The sequence below is a fragment of the Narcine bancroftii genome, chromosome 6 (genome assembly GCF_036971445.1).
Source record: "Narcine bancroftii isolate sNarBan1 chromosome 6, sNarBan1.hap1, whole genome shotgun sequence".
Lineage (NCBI taxonomy): Eukaryota > Metazoa > Chordata > Chondrichthyes > Torpediniformes > Narcinidae > Narcine > Narcine bancroftii.
The window spans coordinates 94,873,532-94,896,509 of NC_091474.1; the positions used below are offsets into that span (position 1 = coordinate 94,873,532).

Below are 22,978 nucleotides of genomic sequence, written 5' to 3' on the forward strand. Positions count from 1 at the left end.
ACTCCTCACAAGGTACAGCCGCAAGGAACCTTCTTCATGATAACATCAACGTGGAGGCTCCAGGATAGATCCTCGCAGATGTGGACACCCAAGAATTTGAAGTCCTTGGTCCTCTCCACCGTTGACCCCATCGATGGGGACTGGGCCACGCTTCCCTGATCTCCTCTTGAAGTCCACATAATGGGGTGGTAGGGTTTGTCCAGCTCGGAAGCGACAAGGTGACATTAAACTTGCAGAGAGCATGAGTTTGCCCACATCCGGAGAACAGCAGTCCCTGTGGGAAGCTTGTAAAAGTTCTGGAGAGAGTACAGAAAATATTTACACGTATGTAACTGGGGAATGAGGGATTTCACTTCCGTAAGTAAATTGAAAGAGCTGGTTTTCCAATTCCTGGAACACAGAAACTTGAGAAGTAATTTGGAGTTTCAAATCAGGTTATAAAAATGTCCAAACTCAAGAAGGGCTCAGATAAAGAAAATATGAAAGAAATGAAACTGTAGCTGCCGGCAACAATTGCTACAGTCAGAAACCACAGTTTAAAAGCAATTGGGCTGAATAAAGAGGGAAGATGTAAACTCTCAGATGTATGAAATACCCTGATTTGGAATTCACTGCTGGAAGCAGCAGTGAAAAAGGCCATTTGCCATTTTCAAAAGAAAATGTGATAGATGCTTGAAGAGAAAGAGAAAAAAATTGACAAGATGAAGAGAAAAGAGCAGGAAATGAACCTGTTTGGGTGTGTACAGAGAGCGGGGGCCAGCTTAATCTGCCAAATCATGTTCTAAACAGTTAGCGCACAGCACCAGCAACCAGAATTCAAATCCGGCACTGTCTATAGGGAGTTGGCACGTTCACCCCGTGTCTGCAGGGGTTTCCTCCACGTGCTCTGTTTTCCTCCCGCCCTTCAAAAATGTATTGGGGTTGTAGGTTAGTTGGGCACTTGAGCGGCAGGGGCTCGTGGGCGGGCGGGGGGGCGGGCCTGATCCCGTGTGGGATGCCCATGTCTCAATTAAAATGGTTTGATTTGGAGTTGCAGTGTCTAAGTGCAAAATTTCAAACTCTGTGTCATTTTAGCTGAAAGAGTGTGAAGTGTTCCAATAATGGTGTGAAAATAACAGCAGTTTTTCTATTGTAATTATGAATTCTGTGGCATGTGTATAATTTATACAAATATTTAGTGGGTTTGTTTTGTGTTTTATTTCTATGCCCCCAAATGTAGCTGTGTAACCACAGCAATTAAACTGTCAACTTTGTGCTTAACAATGTCTAATTCAGGAGGTCTGGTTGTAATCTTTCTTAAGACACAGAAGGCTGTTTGGATAACTGAGTTTAACTTATAAAATCTGTGCCAAACATGAAACCCAAATTATACTAAAACTCTGCTGTTTGCACGTGATCCATATTCATCAATTCGCCGCATCTTCAAGTGTTTCATTAGAAGTCTCTTAAATATTTCTCGTGTACCTGCTACCTGCTTCCACCAATATTCCTGGCAGCCCATTCCAGGCATCTCCAATTCTATGAGAAAACTTGCCCGGCCTGCCTCCTGTAAGTTCATTCCCCCCCACCGCCCCCCGCAGCCCAAGCCTGTCCTCTTACGCTAGAAGAAAAATTCTGACTGTCTGTTCTATCGACGTCTCTCATCGTTTTATAAACTTCCATCAGGTCTCTGATGGTCCAGAGAGAACAGTTTGTCCAATCTCTCTCCCCATAGCTCGTAACCTCCATGTTAATCCCTTCTGTACCACTTGCAAAGTCGTCATGTTCTTCCTGTAATGGGGGTTGGGGGTGGCGGAGACCAGAATTGCATGCATGCTTCCAAGTGTGGCCTCACCAAAGTTGCAACAGTTCCATTAACACCATTAACACCACCTTGAGTATCCTACCGCCCACCTAGTCTGAGAGACCATCATTTGTAGCCAATCGCTCTCGCAACCCACACGCCAATGGGTTGCCGATGGATCGAGCACGAGTCTGAGGAGTTGCGGGGACTGCAGAAAAGCTGGAGGTGAATCCACAGACAGTGACTCTGAGGGTACTCTCTTTTGTGTCTCCTTTTCTCTTACCATAAAAGACAGGCAGAAGGCAATTTTGCCTTATATTACCTGTACTGTACAATTACATGACAATAAAAGAATCTTGAATCTTGTACTGTACAATTACATGACAATAAAAGAATTTTGAATCTTGACATTAGAGGACCATTTTGGACCATGGTCACAACAAGAGGCAGTTCCTGGAAAGTCCTAACCTTAGCCATCATTGCACCAATCACCAATGGTGGAGGTGCACGGGGATACAATCACTAGAAGGATCGCCAATGGCCCTCATAAAATTCTGGGTCTCCAACTGAGTTTCAGATCAGATCACAAAGGTGGTTCCAGAGACCTGGGTCAACTGAGACTGTAGATTTTCCCTCCTTCTCAGGACAGAAGTCAGCACGGCTGGCGCAGCAGTTAGCGTAATGCTGTTACAGCACCAGAGATTGGGAGCGCGGTTTGAATCCACATTGAGTGGAAGGAGTCTGTACGTTCTCCCCGCGTCTGCATGGCTTTTCCCTCAGGGGGCGCTCTGGTTCCCTCCCACCGTTCGAAACGTACCGGGGTTTGAGGTTAATTGGGCGGTATGGACTCGTGGGCCAAAATGGCCTGTTACCATATGTCCAAATTAAAAAAATTTTAAAGTTACAATGATCCCACCCTTGGTCACCTCTCTATCACAGAGGCATTGAAGAGAGAAGCTGAGAATCAACCACGATGTGAAGGAGGGATGATAGCAGTTGTTTTTCTTGGTGAACAATTCAGTTGGGCTCTCCCATGGCTTCAAGGTCATCATTAGTGATGTTGCAAATTCATCTCCGTTAAATTTAATTCTAATCTTTAAACTGTAAAGGTGGGATTTTAAATTATATCTGTTAGATGATTATTGTTTCCATTTATTAGTAGCAATAACTGCAGTACCAGGCCTCAATTAATAATGGGCCTGGTAGAAAATCCTGGTAACACTCTCTTCTCATGAAGTGCTTTGAAGATGAAAGTTCTTGTACTCTGTTCCTCAGTTAAACAAGAGAGTCGGCAGATGCTGGGGAAGATCAGTAGGTGACACAGCATCCACAGGAAGAAAATTGTAACCGACTTTTTCTGCCCTTCTTGCGGAAACGCAGCAGGCACTTGAATAAAAGGTGGGGCGTGGGGGAGGAGGGATGAAGAGGCGGGGGGAGGTTAACAGGTCAGATGCAGATACAGGTGAGAGGAAAAAAAGCTGAGAAGTGACAGGTAGAGTGTGGCTTTGATAGGGGAGGGAAGCGAGATGGAGGAAAGGAGGATAGAGAGAGAGGGGTGCCCGCGTGCAATTGTAAGGGCTGTGGCAGTGAACAGAGTGAAGGTACTCAATGAAACAATATCCCAGTAGAGGAGGACCAGATGCAGTAGATGACCTTACTTGTTAGCCCATCCTCTTTCCCACATTCCCCCCCCACCCTTTCCTTCCACCTCTCCTCACCTCCATCCCCCTCCCCACCTTGTTTAGGCAAAGGGCCCAGGCCCAGACTACCACTTCACTTCCTGCCGAGGTTCTCCAGCATGTTCTGTTTTTCAGATAGTTTCTTTAGCAGAGTTCCAGGTGGAGGAAACTACCTGCCCAAGATGAGCTATCCTGAGGTGAATACTATGTATTTAAGGAAAGATGGTGATGGGGAAGGAGGGGGGGGGTAGGTGGAATGATTTTTTTTTCTAATTATTTCTTGCAGACTGGAACTGTGTATCATCATTAACTGACTAAATAGTGCTGGTCGCAGACTCAGGTTGTGGTAAACGGTACAATTAGTGCTGTGTGGTGTGAACTGTATTCAATTTGAAATCTTTCTCCATTAATACATCTCTTCTGATCACAGGGAATGCTGAGCTATGGACTTACATTCAATTAAATGAATCGGGTTAATTTGAAGTTAAAGTGAACATGTTAATAACTCCCTGAAATGTACCAAATTATTGGATTAGATTCATGGAAAATATCAGCTGTAATTTGCAATGTTCTTGTTAAAATTGCAGGATTTTTTTTTATGAATGTGAGACTTAAATCTTTGGTCAGGTGTGCGACATAAAATCTTTTACACTGCATTAAAATCACATATAATACATTTGCTTTCAGCAAGAATTTATCAGCAGAAACTTTTCATGGTCACCAGGTCCTTCAGTAAACAGATTTCAGTCTTCGGAGCTCTATTCTCTCCCGAGAGAGCTTGCTCCCACCGCTCACTTCCCTTGGTTTGAAACGTCTTGAGCAATGCTTTTCATGTAAAGGAGGAGGCTTGAGGTGAAATCTCTGGCTTGAGTGAGCGATTTCTCATTCGCGAGGTTTGCTCAGATCGGCCGCCAGGTTTTACAGAAAAAAATCCACTTCAATCGGCTTGAAGGATGCTTTGGATGCTATATAAATGGAATTTTTTTTCAAGTCAAGTCATCAAGTCCTCTGATTGCACAAGTACAACCCGACGAAACAGCATTCTCCGGTCCCCCGCAGATGCCCACCCGACATTACACACGTGCATGACAAGCATTCATGTATACAAATTAATAAATATTGTTTTGTGAATATCAGAGTCTCGGATGGTTAAGGTGAGCATCTCCTTTGGTCGTTCAGCGTTCTCACTGCCCGTGGGAGGAAGCTGATCCTCAGCCTGGTGGTGTTGGCTCTGATCCTCCTGTATCTCTTCCCCGATGGGAGCAGCTGGAAGATGCTGTGTGGAAGGGATCCTCAGTGATTTTGCGTGCCCTCTTCAGATGACAAATTTCTTCCCTCAACGATAAGAACTGGATTCTTTGAATAAAACATTGAAGCTGTTAAAATCTGATGAACAATGCAACATGAGTTTCTCCATGCATGGGGTTGATTACTCTTTTGATGGTGCGATGAATACTTCGAGAATTATCAGTGCTTTACGATTAATCTGAAGCATTTGCATTCCTTTAATCCACATTTGAGATCACATCTGAATAGAGCCTCAGTTGTGTTATATACCTAACCCCATGGGAAGCAAGGAGTGAGATAGCTGGGACTGTTTTGCATTTTTGTTCACCACGGGTGAGGTGCCAGGAGACTGGGGGATAACTAATGTTGTTCCTTTATTTAAGGGCTGAACCAAGCCATGAAAGACCCCAAAAATTAAGACGCTGTTTACATCTGGTACCACACGGATGGCAGTCTCTTCAATCTGAGGCGCCTGCAAGCTCACACCAAGACACAAGAGAAACTTGTCCGTGAACTACTCTTTGCAGATGATGCCGCTTTAGTTGCCCATTCAGAGCCAGCTCTTCAGCGCTTGACGTCCTGCTTTGCGGAAACTGCCAAAATGTTTGGCCTGGAAGTCAGCCTGAAGAAAACTGAGGTCCTCCATCAGCCAGCTCCCCACCATGATTACCAGCCCCCCCACATCTCCATCGGGCACACAAAACTCAAAACGGTCAACCAGTTTACCTATCTCGGCTGCACCATTTCATCAGATGCAAGGATCGACAATGAGATAGACAACAGACTCGCCAAGGCAAATAGCGCCTTTGGAAGACTACACAAAAGAGTCTGGAAAAACAACCAACTGAAAAACCTCACAAAGATAAGCGTATACAGAGCCGTTGTCATACCCACACTCCTGTTCGGCTCCGAATCATGGGTCCTCTACCGGCACCACCTACGGCTCCTAGAACGCTTCCACCAGCGTTGTCTCCGCTCCATCCTCAACATCCATTGGAGCGCTTACACCCCTAACGTCGAAGTACTTGAGATGGCAGAGGTCGACAGCATCGAGTCCACGCTGCTGAAGATCCAGCTGCGCTGGATGGGTCACGTCTCCAGAATGGAGGACCATCGCCTTCCCAAGATCCTGTTATATGGCGAGCTCTCCACTGGCCACCGTGACAGAGGTGCACCAAAGAAAAGGTACAAGGACTGCCTAAAGAAATCTCTTGGTGCCTGCCACATTGACCACCGCCAGTGGGCTGATAACGCCTCAAACCGTGCATCTTGGCGCCTCACAGTTTGGCGGGCAGCAACCTCCTTTGAAGAAGACCGCAGAGCCCACCTCACTGACAAAAGGCAAAGGAGGAAAAACCCAACACCCAACCCCAACCAACCAATTTTCCCTTGCAACCGCTGCAATCGTGTCTGCCTGTCCTGCATCGGACTTGTCAGCCACAAACGAGCCTGCAGCTGACGTGGACTTTTTACCCCCTCCATAAATCTTCGTCCGCGAAGCCAAGCCAAAGATTTAAGGGCAGCAGGGGAACTAGAGCTTGTCGAGTACAGTATTAACATCAGAGATGACAAACCGTCTAAAGGGGTAGGACTGAGGTACATTTGGAAAGGCAGGGGACGAAGAGAGATGGACAGCACGGGTTGGGGGGGGATTTTTGGGGGATTGATTATGGATGTCCACAATGACATTAACCAGACATTTGACCCTCATGTAAGGTAGGCTGGTCCAGACAGTTGAGGCGCATAGGGTCAAAGGAGAACTGGCTAATTGGATCCAAGATTGGCTTGGTGAAAGGGGGTCTGAGAATGCAGACAGAACAATGTTTCTCTGGTTGGAAGCCTGTGGCAGTCTTGCGCCGCAGGGATAGATGCTGGGATCCTCGTTTACGACATTTATTCAGATGTAAATGTAGGAAATTGTGGATTTTACAACATTTGGCAATATTATGGAAAGTGAGCATTGCCTAAAGCCCCTTTCGCACTTAGGTCCCACTTGCCATTCAGTGTCCTGGGATAGGAATGGGAGTTTGGCCTTTCGCACTACACCACTCCTAACTGGGACGCTGAACGCTTTCACGCTCTATCCCCAGGGTTTGGTCTGTTTTACCTTTAATCGGAATGGCCTGCACAACGTGGCATGCAAGAGAAGCGATTGCCCGCTTCACACCTGCCTGATCTCAATGCTAGCATCTGCAGGCGCCGGGGATTGTACAAGGGGTTGAGGGCATCAATCCCCGGCGGGAGGTGGCGTCGTCAGACGCCAGTGTTGAGCCGATTTTGCTCTCACACTTGTCACTTTAAAGGCTGATTGGTGTTGGGATCCCAGGGATCACTGGCAAGTGTGAAAGGGGCTTAAGGCAGCCAATCTCAACCATTTATTTTTGCCTATGGTCCCCTTAGGACTGCTTAAAATTTCCTGTGAAACAGTTGGTTTCTCTCCTACCAGATACTTAAAAAACATAAAAATTATTTTATGATTTCAGTCCATGTTCCCCATTAAATGTGCTGTGGCCCCTGTGGAGAATGGTTGGTCTAAGACTGCAGCCGGATGTAGATCAGATGGAAATTAGTAAGGAGCACTGGCTGGTAGAATTTAATCTGGAAATGCAAGAGGGGTGGGAAATGGCTAAGAAATATTAATGAGCAGAGAGGCCTTGAGGTTAAAGCCCATCATTCCCTAAAGTGTTAATGGAGGCAGAATGGCTAGAGAAGAAGGAAATGGCATCCTAGCGAATCCAAATCACGGGAAGCCAGTGGGGCCATTATGGGGCGGCCGGGGCGGGCTGTCATAGCCTGGCCTCCGGCACCCCACCGGGCCGCTTCAGCCTTCGGGGGCCACTCATCTGCGCCAGTGGCTCAATGTGGAATCAATGGACAAAATGGCCGTCCTCCCTACCCATGATGCCCACGTAGCAGGCATCGCTCTGCATTCCACTGGCTGGCACTGGCACCAGCAGAGCAGTTCCAGCTGCATGCAGCATTATGGCTATTTCACCCAATGAGCCACCACCAGATGCCGCTTGCCCAAGCAGCCCGATGAGATGTCGGCCCAGAGCAGCGCCTTGGGGGCACTCAAGTAAGTGGAATAGAATCTGTTTTAGGGCTAGGGACTCGGAGATTGGGCAGGCAAGGCGAGGACAGTGACGACCTCCCCCCCCCCCCCTCCGCGTGGCGCCCAGGGTACATGCCCTAGTTCCCAAACCCTCGGTACATCTATGCCTTCAGAGCGAGAGACTGAAAAAGGTGGAAATCTGGAGCAACACACAAGATGCTGGAGGAACTGCAGCATCCGTGGAAGGCAACAGATAGCCAACGGAGAATATTGGATCATTAGTTTGAAACTTTACAGGAGAGATTGGCACATTGTAGGAAGGGTATTATGGTGGTGGAGAGGATAGAGCCATATGCTGACCAAAGTGTCCCACCATGCTAATCCCACCTGCCTGCATTTGGCCCATCTCCCTCTGCCCTCATCCTATCCATACATCTGTCCAATTTTTTTTTTGTAACGTCACAAAGGTACCCGCCTTAACCACCTCCTCATGTGGCCCAATTCCATACACCCACCACCCTCAAGGTCCCATTAAATCTCTCTCCCCTCCAGGTGAAAGCATGTAAGAGGGATTTAGCAGGACGTTTTGTGAATCGAGGGAAGTTAGTTATGGGGAAAGATTAGACAAGTGGGTCCCCATCTGAGGGGACAAGAGTTAATGTAGTTAAAAACATACCGAAATGCTAGAGGAACTCAGTCGGTCTCGCAGCATCAGTGGGAGGTAAAAATACATCAGCAACTTTTGAGGCCTAAGCCCTTCCTCAAAAAAAACTGGAAGGGTAGAGAAAGGGGGAAGAATGGGAGGGAGAAGAGTTCAGTCCAACAGACAAAAGGTGTGAATTGGATATGACAAGAGCAAAGGTGAGAATGGATTCTGGTCCCTCCCCCCATTCCAGCACCTCACCGGGTTGCTTAGGCCTTCAGGGCTGCTTGTCAGCACAAGTGGCTTAACGCACGGCAGAGCAATGGCCGTCTTCCTCATCCATAATTTCAAATGCAGCTGGAACCATTCTGGGAAACGCAGAGTGGTTTCAGCTGCGTGAGGGATTATGGGTAGGGAAGATGGCCATTGCTCTGCCGCGCAGTTATGACGGGTAGCACCACAACAACAGTCACCCCGCCTACAACGGCTCTGGATGGCACACCGAGGTGCCGCTCTATATAAAAGTTTTAAAATTTTACCTGCCTCTGCAGCAGGCCTTGAAGCGGAGGCCCAGCATGAAAACACCTAAAGACAGAGGCGTTTACAAACTGGGGCTGCTCGTGACTTGTGTATCCTACCCATGTAGCAGGTCCCTGCAGCCCCTTACACATTGGACCCTAAATTGCCTGGTCGAATGGCGACTGGGCATTTTAAAGGCAGGTCTGTCCCTTCAGTGACGCAGTGAGTGACGTGTCACACACTCACTGTGTCACCAGAGGCCTGTTCCTTGTGTTGGCCTCCAATGGGTAAGTGGTCAGGGGAGGTGCGGAATCAGGGCAGGGGCAGAAGGGGGGACTGCTGTTGGGGCTGGGGAGAGCGCGGAGACAGAATGCAGTCGGGGCCAGGGCAGAGTCAGGGCTGGGGGGGCAACACTGTCGGGGGCAGTGGTGGGGGGGGCAGAGTGGCTGGCAGGGAATGGAGTAGGCCAGCAGAGAACGGAGTGGACCAGCGGGGAACAGAGTTGGGACAGGAGCAATGGCTGTCCTCCTTACCCACATTCCCCCATGCTCTGGTGTTCCAGTGGCATGGATGATTATGGGTAAGGAAGACGGCCATTGCACACCAGCGCTGTTGCCATTTTCTACTCGGGCACCCATGATCACTGGCAAATTGACCAGCAGCTGTTACATGGTGCGTGTACACGTGTCGGTAATCCACCTCCGAGGGTGGTTTGCCTACCTGTGCAATTTTGTTACAATTCTACCCATGAACAGGCCAATTGGTGGCAGGTTAAACTTGTGTTACAATCCAATTTGTAAACCCCTAGAGGGAGATAGAGTGAGAGAAAGATAAAGAGAGAGAGAGAGAGAGAGAGAGAGAGACCTGGTGGAAAGGTGACAGGAAGAAGAAGGAGGGGGTGTAATGGAAACCAGAGGTTAATGCTTAGAGACCCTGCTTTCTCCCCCTCGCTTCCCCACCCAGATTTCAGACCACTCACATAGCACAGACCTCCCCCAACCACCTTGCCTACGGAAGACAGCCAATTGACTCAGAGTGAAGATTCATTTCACTACCAGGGGCACAAAGTCAGAATTGTGCATCATCCTGTAAGGGATCAGCAGCCTCCTTTGTCCCCATTCCGCAGGTGTACCACCCTCCCCCCCCCACCCCCCCACATTTGACCTCCCCCCCACACATTTGACCCTCCCCCCCCCACATTTAACCCTCCCCCCCCCCCCCCCCCCACATTTGACCCTCCCCTGTCTACTGAACACAGCGCCTGGACTCACCCTCAATGAATGAAGATCTCCAGTTGTCTGAAACTGCTGCAAATGCTGAGGTTTGCCTCATGCTCTAGAAAGATCTTGGGCCTGTGATCTCCTCTGACCTTCTTAATACAAGCACATAAATTGACCTCTCAATCGTACAGCATCTGTCATAACCTGAGGATATCCCAAAGCGCCTTTTATAGCCAGTGAAGTATTTAATGCCAAAAAGAGCAGTTCAGAATGTAATAGAAACACCAATAGATTCAAGGCTTCTTTTATCGTCATGTTATAAAGCACATGATATACCTTCACTTCTGCCTGCTGTAAGGCAGACAAAGAATCACCAATAGTATTGCCCGACGCGAGAGAAAGAGAAGCAAAAGAGAGTCCCTTCAGAGTCACTGAGTGTCCATGGATTCGCCTCTCACACCCTCCGCAGCCACACGGGTCTCCCGTTCGATTCACCGGCCACCCGAGCTTTGGCGCCATCAGGGAATGTGTATCTCCTTAAACCCCGCACAAAGTATTGCCACTGGCAAGCCTTCTTTGTGATTGCATCAATGTGGAGGCCCCAGGACAGATCCTCATAGATGTTGGCACCTGGGAATTTGAAGCTCCTGACCCCACTCCGCTAGTGACCCCTCGATGAGGACAGGATCGTGTTCTCTTGACTTCCTCCTGAAGTCCTTAGCTCTGCTAACATTGAGCGCAAGGTTGTTAGCATGACACCACTCAACGAGCTGATCTGGTTATCTTTGGAGTGTGATCTCCTGGTAAAGATTCGAGGTTGGGATAGAAGATTCTGTTGAAATATAGAAAAGAATGCCCAGGCGGAATTGTGTCTCAGGGCTGACAGGGCCAGGGCAGATGTATGGGAAGTAGAGGAGATGTGGGTAAGGGCTAAGTAAAAACACAATGCTGGAGAAATTCAGCAAGTCAAACAGTGCCCTTTATGTGGCAAAGGTAAAGATACAGAACCGACGTTTCGGGCTTGAGCCCTTCATCAAAGTATAAACAAAATGTAGGTAGGCATCTGTATAAAATGGAGGGGGAGGAGCACAGGCCCACTGTCAGGAGGTAATAGGTGGATAAGAGAGGGGAGCATAGACAGGGGGGAGGGGGAGGTGGCTCTATGGATGGAAAGGGAAGGAAGCAGAGATCTGGAGGAAAGGATGGGGAAGACATGAAGAATATGTCTAACAGAAGCCGATGCCAATGCCATCTGGTTGGAGAATGGCCAGACCAAATATTAGGTGTTTCTTCTCCAACCTGCAGGTGGTGGTGCATGAGGCCATGGACGTGCAGGTCTCAATCTCTTGACAGCAGAAGAGGGGAAGTCACATTTTTTGAAGAAGGAGGACATCTCAGATCTTCTCGAATGGGCGCTCTCCAACCAGACAGCATTAACATCGACCTCCAGTTTCTGTTAAACCAAGTCGCTCTCTTGCCCTATCCCTCTGTCCTCTTTCCTCCAGTTCCCATTCCCATCCCTCTCTTTTCAGAGAGCAATCACCCTCTCCACCCCCCCCCCCCCATCACCTCGGCTATTTTCTCTTCTACCATTCTAACTCTATATACCTCTGACCTATTAACGTGCTCCTTCCAGAACCTTTTCCTCGCTCCTCAGCTCTCCTCTTCCCCCTTTCTCCACACATTTATTCAGGTGCACGCCTGCTTTTGTTCATACATTGACAAAGGGCTGAGGCCCAAATGGAGGTTATTCTAGAGATGCTGTATGACATGCTGAGTTTCACTAACACGTCCGTGTCTTGCCATCCAATCCCAGCATCTGGAGATTTTATTGGGGTGAACTGTTTACCAGCACTGTGAGAGTTGCCTAATGCTTTGTGGAATCCCTTTGCTAAAGGAACTCAGCCATGTGAGAAGGCGAATCATCATCTCTCCTACTCCCCTTACATACATGCACACACACTCACACATGAACACACATGCACACATGTAAACCCACACACACTCACACAAACACACATGCACACACACAAACTGACACACTCACACACACAAATGTACACACTCACATATGAACACACTCACACACACTCACACATGTAAATCCACACACACTCACAATTGAACATACACTCACGCACACTAACATGTGTAAATCCACATACACTCACACACTCACACACACTCACTCGTAAATCCACACACACTCACACATGCACACACATGTAAATCCACACACAGTCACACATGTAAATCCACACACACTCACACATGTAAATCCACACACACTCACACATGTGCACACACAAATGTACACACACTCACACACACTTACACATGTAAATCCATACACGCTCACACATGTAAACCCACACACACTCACACAAACACACATGCACACACACAAACTGACACACTCACACACACAAATGTACACACTCACATATGAACACACTCACACACACTCACACATGTAAATCCACACACACTCACACATGTAAATCCACACACACTCACAATTGAACATACACTCACGCACACTAACATGTGTAAATCCACATACACTCACACACTCACACACACTCACTCATAAATCCACACACACTCACACATGCACACACATGTAAATCCACACACAGTCACACATGTAAATCCACACACACTCACACATGTAAATCCACACACACTCACACATGTGCACACACAAATGTACACACACTCACACACACTTACACATGTAAATCCATACACGCTCACACATGTAAATCCACACACACTCACACACACATAAATCCACACACACTCTCACACGCACTCACACATGTAATTCCACACCCACTCACACATGTGCACACACAAATGTACACACACTCACACATGAACACATACATACACACACATGTAAACCCACACACATGTGCACATAATACACACAAAAATGTGCACACATACATATACACACACACACACACACACACACACACACACACACACACACACACACACACACACACACACACACACACTTCTCAATGAGTATTGTGTTATCCAACAAGGAATAGATATCAGGAACAAATGTACAATAATGAACCCAAAAGACTCCAATCTCCAGCATTTTCCCAAGGAATATTTTAGTTGCAAACCTTGTGCTGTCTTCAATTGTCCTCAGGAGACTGGAGGATTGGGCACACCAAATTCAAAAGTGGGGTATTCCAAGTCTGCAATAATATTCTCAGTTCCTTGTTCGGAGAGGCCATTGAGTGCTGTATGAGGTATCGGTGGAGGTGGACTTCTTGCATCCGGTTTAAAACTTTATATTTCTCTGCAGAGATAATGATGCATTGCCCTAAGCAACTATTTGAGGCGTTGTGCAATACTTTACATTAGAATGTTTAGTTCAGCAGACTTGTATTTAGAGTCATTATTTCCTCAATGTGTCCATGAAGGGGCTTCGAAAGAAAATGGAGAGTGATGGGAAGGAAAACAGCATTAGCCATGCACAGCACAGTCATTGCAAAGTGTAATCTCAGTGATGTCAGCCTTGTGCCCTGTGTCAGTTGTCAAACTGTTATTAAAGCATCTGGATTAAAATTAACTCAAAACCCTGAAGGCAATGGATGGTAAACTGTAGATGTATATTCCCCAAGCAGCCAGCAAGTAGAATGACTGAGGATGTTATCCATTTGTAATTTAAATTCTGGATTCACCCGAGACAGTAGATACTGGAATCTGATGCAGGAAACAACCTTATGGCGGGACTCAGTGGGGAACAGTATCCATGTGTCGAAGGGGGGTGGTGGAGTTAAGGAACTTGGATGTAAGAGCAGCGCAGTTAACAGAGGTAGGACAATTACAGCAGCGGTGATCCGGGTTCAATCTGGTGTCGTGTGTAAGGAGTTTATTCGTTCTCCCAGTGGTCTGCATTGATTTAATCTGGGTGCCCAACTTTCCTGCCATGTTCCATAGATGTTCAGGTCACACAATTGCAATTGGGCAGCATGGGCTCATGAGGCAGAAGGGCCTGATCCCAGGCTGTATCTCCAATTTAAAATTCAAATTGATGGGACTCCACGGATACTGTTCATCCCTCTCATCATGTCCAGACAATTGCTTGTAGTTACACATTCCAAATTCAATGGCTGTGCTGTGACAAGCTTGGAATCAAGCAGTGTCCAGTTCAGGCCCACGTACGATTTCAGATTCACTGTCCAAGTATAAACATGACATCACATACAACCCTGAGATTCTTTTCCCTGCAGGCAAGGCAGAATTACCACTTCTTGATCATGCAAAAAGACTGTACAGGGGACTGGATTAACCTTAGCATATGCTAAGAGTCCCGTGCTAAATGCTTGCAAGCGCTCAGTTCAAGTACGAAGACATGCTGCGCATCGACGTGGCAAGGACTGAGGTGGCCCGCCAGATAGGCAACCCAGAATGCGTCACCGAGGCCCACCTCAACCTTCCAGAAGGCACTCGAGTGCTTCGAGAAGGTGCTACGCCACGCACAGGGCAATGACGACTGGATGCTGGAGCGCTGCGTGTGCTGCAGCCTGGGCGCCTTCCACATGCAGCTGAAGGACTGCGAGACGGTACTCTTCTTCCCCTGTAGGGGCAGTGAGCCTGTCAGCGACTATGGCAGGGGGGGTCTAGAGCCTCAAGAGCGAGGGCCATGAGCTGCTTCCCCAGGTCGGTGGAGTGGGGGTGGGGTAGAGTGGCCATTTCAAACTCACCAAAATGGAGGGTCAGCGTCAGACATTCTTTCGGGGGTGGGTGGGTGGCACCGTCGTCACACTTCCACCTCATTGCAAGGGTCAGCGCTCACTCATAGATGCGAGAAGAAACGTGGCGGCTCCCGCAGGTAAGTGCCCGCTCTGCCACTTAATTTGTCCTCAGGAGGGGATGCAGGGCCTATACCCCCAAATGGAGGACAAATTAACATCTGGCTCAAGATTTAATATCATTTTAATTTATGGCCCATTTATAATATATGTTTCAGGCCCCGCACTAACTTAATCCGGCCCTGACTGTACACATGTAGACAAATAAAGAGCTGTAAACAGATAATGAATGTAAACAAACTGACTGCAATCCCAAGAAGTGCCCAAGTCCTTAAATTGCTTGGGTTTGTTGTTTGAACTGATAAATTGAATGATCTGTACCTGTTAAAATTACATTAGAAGTTTGGGTAAAGTAAAACAAGAAGAATTTATTTCTATGATGACCAGATCCAAGTTGGTCTTTCTTTTAATATGATTATATTGTTGATGTCGGAGTGCCATGTTGGATCATTTAATGTAGAATCAACATTGTTTTATGAATGTAGCTTCAGAACATTACTTGCCTCTGGGTTCTTGAACCGTATAGTGTTGGAAGAGAGACACCGACAGATGCATTGGATAGATAATCTGGCAATGATAAATGACAGATACTTTGGCAAAGGTGAATGATAGATAGATTGGCATAGATGAATGATTAGAACATGGGCACAGTAATTGACATGTACTTCGGCAGATGCTATGACATTTGGCAACGATGGCAGATGGAACCAATGGGAGTATTGTCAGACGCAAAGCAGGTATTGCATTAAGAGGAGCTGACCAGTGTAATGCAGAAGGTCCAGGAATGAAGAACAGATGCAGTTGAGAGGGACCAACTTGGCCAGATTGGGAAGGTGGCCCAGCGTCATGGCAAAGTAGTTTCCTCGCAACTCCAAGGAACCACATGCAATCTTGAGCTCGGATGCTGCCTGTGCTGAGTTTGGCCAGTACTCCCTGTGACCACACCTGGCTTCCTCCCACAAGGTTTGGTTGGTGAATTGGCCGCTGTGCATTGCCTCAAGTGGGAGGCGAGATGCTGGAAATTTAAAGTGGGATTAAGGCAAGATGATGGTGGTTTAGAGATGATGGATCAAGGGTGATGGTTCAATGTCCATCTCTCTCTGTCTCTATATGATGTCGACCTTTGTCAGACCAATCAACGACTTGGAAACAAAATGGTGGCACTGTCGGAGCTGGCCTTAAAGAGCTCTGCACTGGTCTTGAACACCCTGTTAAAGGAGCCATTGGTATTTATTTTAAAATAAACCAAGATGGCACCTATGATGGGCAGAAGACTCCGGGAGAAACTGAGGAACGGTGCAGGGCACCAGAAAACGGACACCCCTCTGTTTGAGAAGGTGGTGACCACAGTGACGGACCAGTGAAGGGTTCTTTTTTTGTGGCTGAAGCATACACAAGCTGAGGGCTGTTGGTGACTAAAGGCGAGAACTCCATGCCGGCTGCGGGCAACGGTGGTCAAAGAACTTGTCAAGGTCGCGTCAATACATGGGTGATGAATTTCAGGTGCAGGTGGAGGAGAATGAGAGTGTCAGGATCACCTGTGAGCCAATGGGAAGGTTGGAGGAGTTTAGCTGGATGGTGTTTGGGTAGGAGAATAATGCAGTGTTGTGTCCAGTGAATAATAAAGAAAGTCGACTTCACAGTGGCTGAAAGAAATGAGTGAGGGTGTTCTTTATCTGTTTGTATGCTATGGGAAATCAATGCCCTAACAGACTCGCTTCGGGGTGCGAACTGCTGGAGACTGGCTGAAGGGGCTTCGGGTATCGGAACTGGGATGAAGGAAAGAGGCGAGGTCACTGAAGGCTTCCTTACTGTGTTGGAGGTTTGGATCTTGAGTTCAGATGGCCGATAGTTTGCAATGGAGTCTGCGAAGGCTGCAGGATGTGAATCCATGGACACTCAGTGTCGGGCGGGGATGGGGGGGTGTCCTCTTTTTGCTTCTCTTTCCCTGACTGTAAGAGGCACTGGGCAAATTTTCTGCTGATCGCAAAACTTTGTTTGCCTTACAGTAGACTTAAGTAAATTTTGTCTAAAATTACACCTGTTTTATTACATGAATAAAGTACCTCAGAGGTGACTGATCTGCCGAGCATCTTCAGCATTTCAATTTTTATTTCAGCTTTCCGGCATCTGCATTTATTTACACTTCAGGGGGAAGTCAGGGGAACACGACCCAGTCCTCATCGAGGTCTCAGTGGTGGAGAGGGACAAATTCCGGGATGTCACCATCTCCGAGAATCTGTCCTGGAGCCTCCATGTTGATGCTATCACAAAGAAGGCTTGCCAGCAGCTATACCTTGTGAGGTGTCTGAGGAGGTTCAGTATGTCACTGAAGACTCAAAAACTTCTACAGGTGTACCATAGAGAGCATTCTGCCTGGTATGGAGGTGCCAATTCTTAGGACAAGAGTAAACTCCAGAGGGTTGTTAACTCAATCTGTGACATCACAGGCACCAGACTTCACTCCATCAAGGACATCTACATGAGGCGGTATCTTCAGAGAGCAGCCTCTATCCTCAAAGACCCCCACTACCCAGGCTGTGCCCTCTTCACTCTGCTACCATCGGGAAAAAGGTACATGAGCCTGAAGTTGAGCACTCAGTGGCACAAAGACAACTTCTTTCCTGCTGCCATCAGATTCCTGAATGAACAATGAACCAAAGACACTGTTTCATTTTTCTTGCACGATTCTTCTTCTTTTTTTATAGTAATGTCGTAAGATGGTTATAATATGAAGATTTGCACTATGATACTGCCACAAAACACCAAATTTCAGACTCTGATTCAGTAATTGGGTACTGGAGCGATGTTGAGCCTAAGGTTAAGGTCCAATATCAATCGATTCCAGAGAGTGGTGAATCTATGGGATTCCCTACCAAAGGATGCAGTAGGGACAGTGGCTTGATGTCACCCAGTGTGGAAACACATGGTATCACCCCTCCCGCTGCCCCCCCCCCCCCATGGACCTCCTCTCGTACAGAATATTTAGTAATATTTTTGTACTAATGTTACTTGTAAATCGTAATTCCCATAGAAAGGTCCCGCATAAACGACTGGCTTACAAAATCAAGGCTCATGGGATTGGGGGCAAAGTATTGATGTGGATTGAGAAATGGCTGGCAGGTAGAAGACAGAGAGTTGGGATAAATGGCTCATTTTCTGAGCGGCAGGCGATGACCAGTGGGGTGCCACAGGGATCTGTACTGGGACCGTAACTGTTCACAATTTACATTAATGATCTGGATGAGGGGATTGGATGTAATATCTCCAAATTTGCAGATGACACTACAAACCAAGCTAGGAGGGGTTGTGTGCACGGAAGAGGGGGTCAGGAAGTTCCAGTGTGATTTGGATAAATTGAGGGACTGGGCAGATACATGGCAAATGCACTACAATGTGGATAAATGTGAGGTTATCCACTTTGGTAATACAAACCGGAGGGCAGATTACTATTTGAATGGCAATAGATTAAGAGATGGGAAGTGCAGAGAGACCTAGGGGTACTTGTACACCAGTCTCTGAAGGCGAGCATGCAGGTACAGCAGGCCGTTAAAAAGGCAAATGGTATGTTGGCCTTCATATCAAGAGGGTTTGAGTATAGGAACAAGGATACCTTACTGCAGCTGTACAGGGCCTTGGTGAGACCCCATCTGGAGTATTGTGTGCAGTTTTGGTCACCTTATCTAAGGAAGGATGTTCTTGCAATGGAGGGAGTGCAGAGGCGATTCACCAGGCTGATACCTGGAATGGCAGGAATGACTTATGAGGAAAGATTGCACAAATTGGGATTGTACTCGCTGGAGTTTAGAAGATTGAGAGGGGATCTCATAGAGACCTATAAAATTCTGGCAGGACTGGACAGAATGGATGCAGATGGGATGTTTCCAATGATGGGAAAATCCAGAACCCGGGGCCATGGTTTGAGGATAAGAGGCAAACCATTTAGGACCGAGATGAGAAGGAATTTCTTTACCCAGAGGGTGGTGAATCTGTGGAATTCATTGCCACAGAGGGCAGTAGAGGCAGGTTCATTAAATATATTTAAGAGGGAATTAGACATATTTCTTCAGTATAAGGGTATTAAAGGTTACGGAGAGAAGGTGGGGATGGGTTACTGAACTTTAAGATCAGCCATGATCTCGTTGAATGGCGGAGCAGGCTCGAAGGGCCGAATGACCTACTCCTGCTCCTATCTTCCATGTTTCTATGTTTCTATGTAACGGCAATAGTAGTGAGATAAACAACTAGCAAAATTAAAATTACACTTTAAATTATAATATCATATCCACAGCAGCAATGTAAACAACAGCATGCAGACGGAAACATGTGATTCAAAGCGTCATTGTAACCAGAGCATATTGGAAGGATCAAAAAGTAAATCAGCATCGAGTTTTAGGTTTGTCGGCATATTAATTCGAAAAATGCTTTTGTCGTTGAAAGTAACTGCAGGGATAATTTTATTTAAAAAATAATTAATTTCTGCTGAAACACTGCACAATTATTTTGTAGACAGTTATTTTTGATGTCACCCCCTTCTGATGGGGTCACCAGGTGTGGTCCACAGGCTGCCTCATCAAATACATTAGACCAGCCATTCCCAAGCTTTTTAACTGCAGGTGGGATGTGAGAGGGAAGGGAAGGTTGAGAATCACTGCTCTGGACCCAAATGCCATGGAAATATTTTGCTTGAGAAAAATTGTCATTGGCCCATTTCCTTTGGAGTTGTGACACATAATGAGTCAATGACGGACAATTAAAATAGAGGTTTTCAAACATTTTCTTTCCACCCACAAACCACCTCTCTAATCACAGAGCACTGATGGCATAGGGATTACTTAAAGTGGTATATGAGTGGAAAGAAAAGAGTTGAGAACCACTGGTCTAGATTTAAATGGACACCATAAAGAGCTGTACTCATCCCATTCTCTGCACTTCTTTTTAAGGGAATGGTAAGGTTACCATAGCAGTTAGTGGGCTTGATGCGGAAATGAAGGAATCAAATGCAGGGTGACAGTGTAGTAAGGGGAGGGGCAATAGGTCTAATGGGACCCAAAGAGCTAAATGATCTTCTGAATAGGAAGAAAAATATGAGATTAAGGTGAAAATCATTTCAAACAGATTTCTCTTGGCTTGCTAAGGGCTGTTGTGGATGCAAAGTTCCATTGCCATGTTCTGTTTTCCATTTATAAACACGACTTCACTATTGGGTCTTGTTTTGCAACCCACGACAATTAAACTTTTGACCCAGTACCATGTGAAGCCATGTCAGCTGTTGTTCGGAGTTAAACAGGAAGGTCTGCTGATGCTGGGGTTGAGCGCAATACACCAATGTGCTGGAGAAACTCAGTGGGTCGCGCACTGTCCATGGGAAGTAAAGGGCAGCCAGCGTTTCTGGACCTTTCGTTGTGTATAAGTAAATACAGGCAGTTGCTTCTATAAAATGGAGTGGGGGTGGAGAGAGGAGGAAGGGGCAGGGGGAGTAGCACAGGGGAGAGGTCATAGGTGCAAGGCTAGAGTGGAAAAAAGAAGTGATGGAAGTGGGTAGCTCTCTGAATGGAGAAGGAAGGGAAGGGAGTGGGTGTGTTTTCAATTCTTAGTTAATTTTGTGCCTGTCTCTGAAGAGAACTATGGTTTGTAGTGTTACTAGATGGTCAGAACAATTCCAATCTCTTTTCGGTGCCAACCGCTCAGTCCAAGATTCCGCCCTGCTCCAGCTCCCTCAACAGCCCCTAAGGCTACAGCTGGATGAGGTCCTTACCCGGGAAGAGACATACAAAGCAACTGAACAACTGAAAAGTGGCAAAGCAGCAGGTATGGATGCAATCCCCCCAGAGGTCTGGAAGGCTGGCGGCAAAACTCTGCATGCCAAACTGCATGAGTTTTTCAAACTCTGCTGGGACCAAGGAAAGCTGCCTCAGGACCTTCGTGATGCCATCATCATCACCCTGTACAAAAACAAAGGCGAGAAATCAGACTGCTCAAACTACAGGGGAATCACACTGCTCTCCGTTGCAGGCAAAATCTTCGCTAGGATTCTCCTAAATAGAATAATACCTAGTGTCGCCGAGAATATTCTCCCAGAATCACAGTGCGGCTTTCGCGCAAACAGAGGAACTACTGACATGGCCTTTGCCCTCAGACAGCTCCAAGAAAAGTGCAGAGAACAAAACAAAGGACTCTACACCACCTTTCTTGACCTCACCAAAGCCTTCGACACCGTGAGCAGGAAAGGGCTTTGGCAAATACTAGAGCGCCTCGGATGCCCCCCAAAGTTCTTCAACATGGATATCCAACTGCACGAAAACCAACAAGGTCGGGTCAGATACAGCAATGAGCTCTCTGAACCTATTTGCTCGGGTTTCCTCCCACCCTTCCAAAACATTCTGGATTTGGAGGTCAATTAGGTAGCACGAGGCCTGCGTACAGAATGGGCCATGCTGCATAATTAAACACAAGCACCTCCTCATAAGCCCCGCACAGCCATCAGCTCAGACGAGCAGAGTAGGCCACACTTCCAGCTTTGGACAGCAGCAAGTCAATTTGTTGCATCTTCTCATGGAGTCTCACCCGGACAAGAAACCTTCCTGTCTGCCGCACCTCAAGGACGTTCTGCGATGGAGTAGCACGCGGGAGTGATTCCAATGATAACAGCCTGAGATTCTGCAGAGACGGCATTCAAGTGTGATCTGAGGGGGCGAGCAGTTTGTATACTTAATACTGATAATTTCATAGCACAGGTAGCACCTTACAGTGCACTCCCACACCCATCCCTCAGAGTGCATGCCCACACCCATCCCTCAGAGTGCACGCCCACACCCATCCCTCAGAGTGCACGCCCAGGCCCATCCCTCAGAGTCCACGCCCACACCCATCCCTCAGAGTCCACGCCCACACCCATCCCTCAGAGTCCACGCCCACTCCCATCCCTTAGAGAGCACGCCCAGACACATCCCTCAGAGTCCACGCCCACACCCATCCCTCAGAGTCCACGCCCACACCCATCCCTCAGAATCCATGCCCACACCCATCCCTCAGAGTGCACACCCACACCCATCCCTCAGAGTCCACGCCCACACCCATCCCTCAGAGTGCACGCCCACACCCATCCCTCAGAGAGCACGCCCACACCCATCTCTCAGGGTCAACGCCCACACCCATCCCTCAGAGGCCATGCCCACACCCATCCCACAGAGTCCATGCCCACACCCATCCCTCAGAGTGCACGCCCACACCCATCCCTCAGAGTCCACGCCCACACCCATCCATCAGAGTCCACGCCCACACCCATCCCTCAGAGTCCACGCCAACACCCATCCCTCAGAGTGCACGCCCACACCCATCTCTCAGGGTCAACGCCCACACCCATCCCTCAGAGGCCATGCCCACACCCATCCCACAGAGTCCATGCCCACACCCATCCCTCAGAGTGCACGCCCACACCCATCCCTCAGAGTCCACGCCCACACCCATCCCTCAGAGTCCACGCCCACACCCATCCCTCAGAGTCCACACCCACACCCATCCCCCAGAGTCCACGCCCACACCCATCCCTCAGAGTGCAAGCCCACACCCATCCCACAGAGTCCACGCCCACACCCATCCCTCAGAGTGCACGCCCACACCCATCCCTCAGAGTCCACGCCCACACCCATCCCTCAGAGTGCACGCCCACACCCATCCCTCAGAGTGCACGCCCACACCCATACCACAGAGTCCACGCCCACACCCATCCCTCAGAGTCCACGCCCACACCCATCCCTCAGAGTCCACGCCCACACCCATCCCTCAGAGTCCACGCCCACACCCATCCCTCAGAGGCCATGCCCACACCCATCCCACAGAGTCCATGCCCACACCCATCCCTCAGAGTGCACGCCCACACCCATCCCTCAGAGTCCACGCCCACACCCATCCATCAGAGTCCACGCCCACACCCATCCCTCAGAGTCCACGC

At 47.9% G+C, this 22,978-nt stretch overlaps 1 long non-coding RNA gene across 1 annotated transcript in view; it reads right to left on the reverse strand.

The window, feature by feature from the left end:
* LOC138737566 (uncharacterized) overlaps nucleotides 1-22,978 on the reverse strand; it is a 25,726-nt gene continuing 2,748 nt past the window's right edge. The window contains exons 2-4 of the long non-coding RNA XR_011341024.1: nucleotides 21,592-21,710; nucleotides 13,327-13,505; nucleotides 1-296 (exon numbers count right to left, since the gene is read on the reverse strand). This is a non-coding gene — a long non-coding RNA (uncharacterized lncRNA). The remainder of the gene's footprint in view (nucleotides 297-13,326; nucleotides 13,506-21,591; nucleotides 21,711-22,978) is intronic.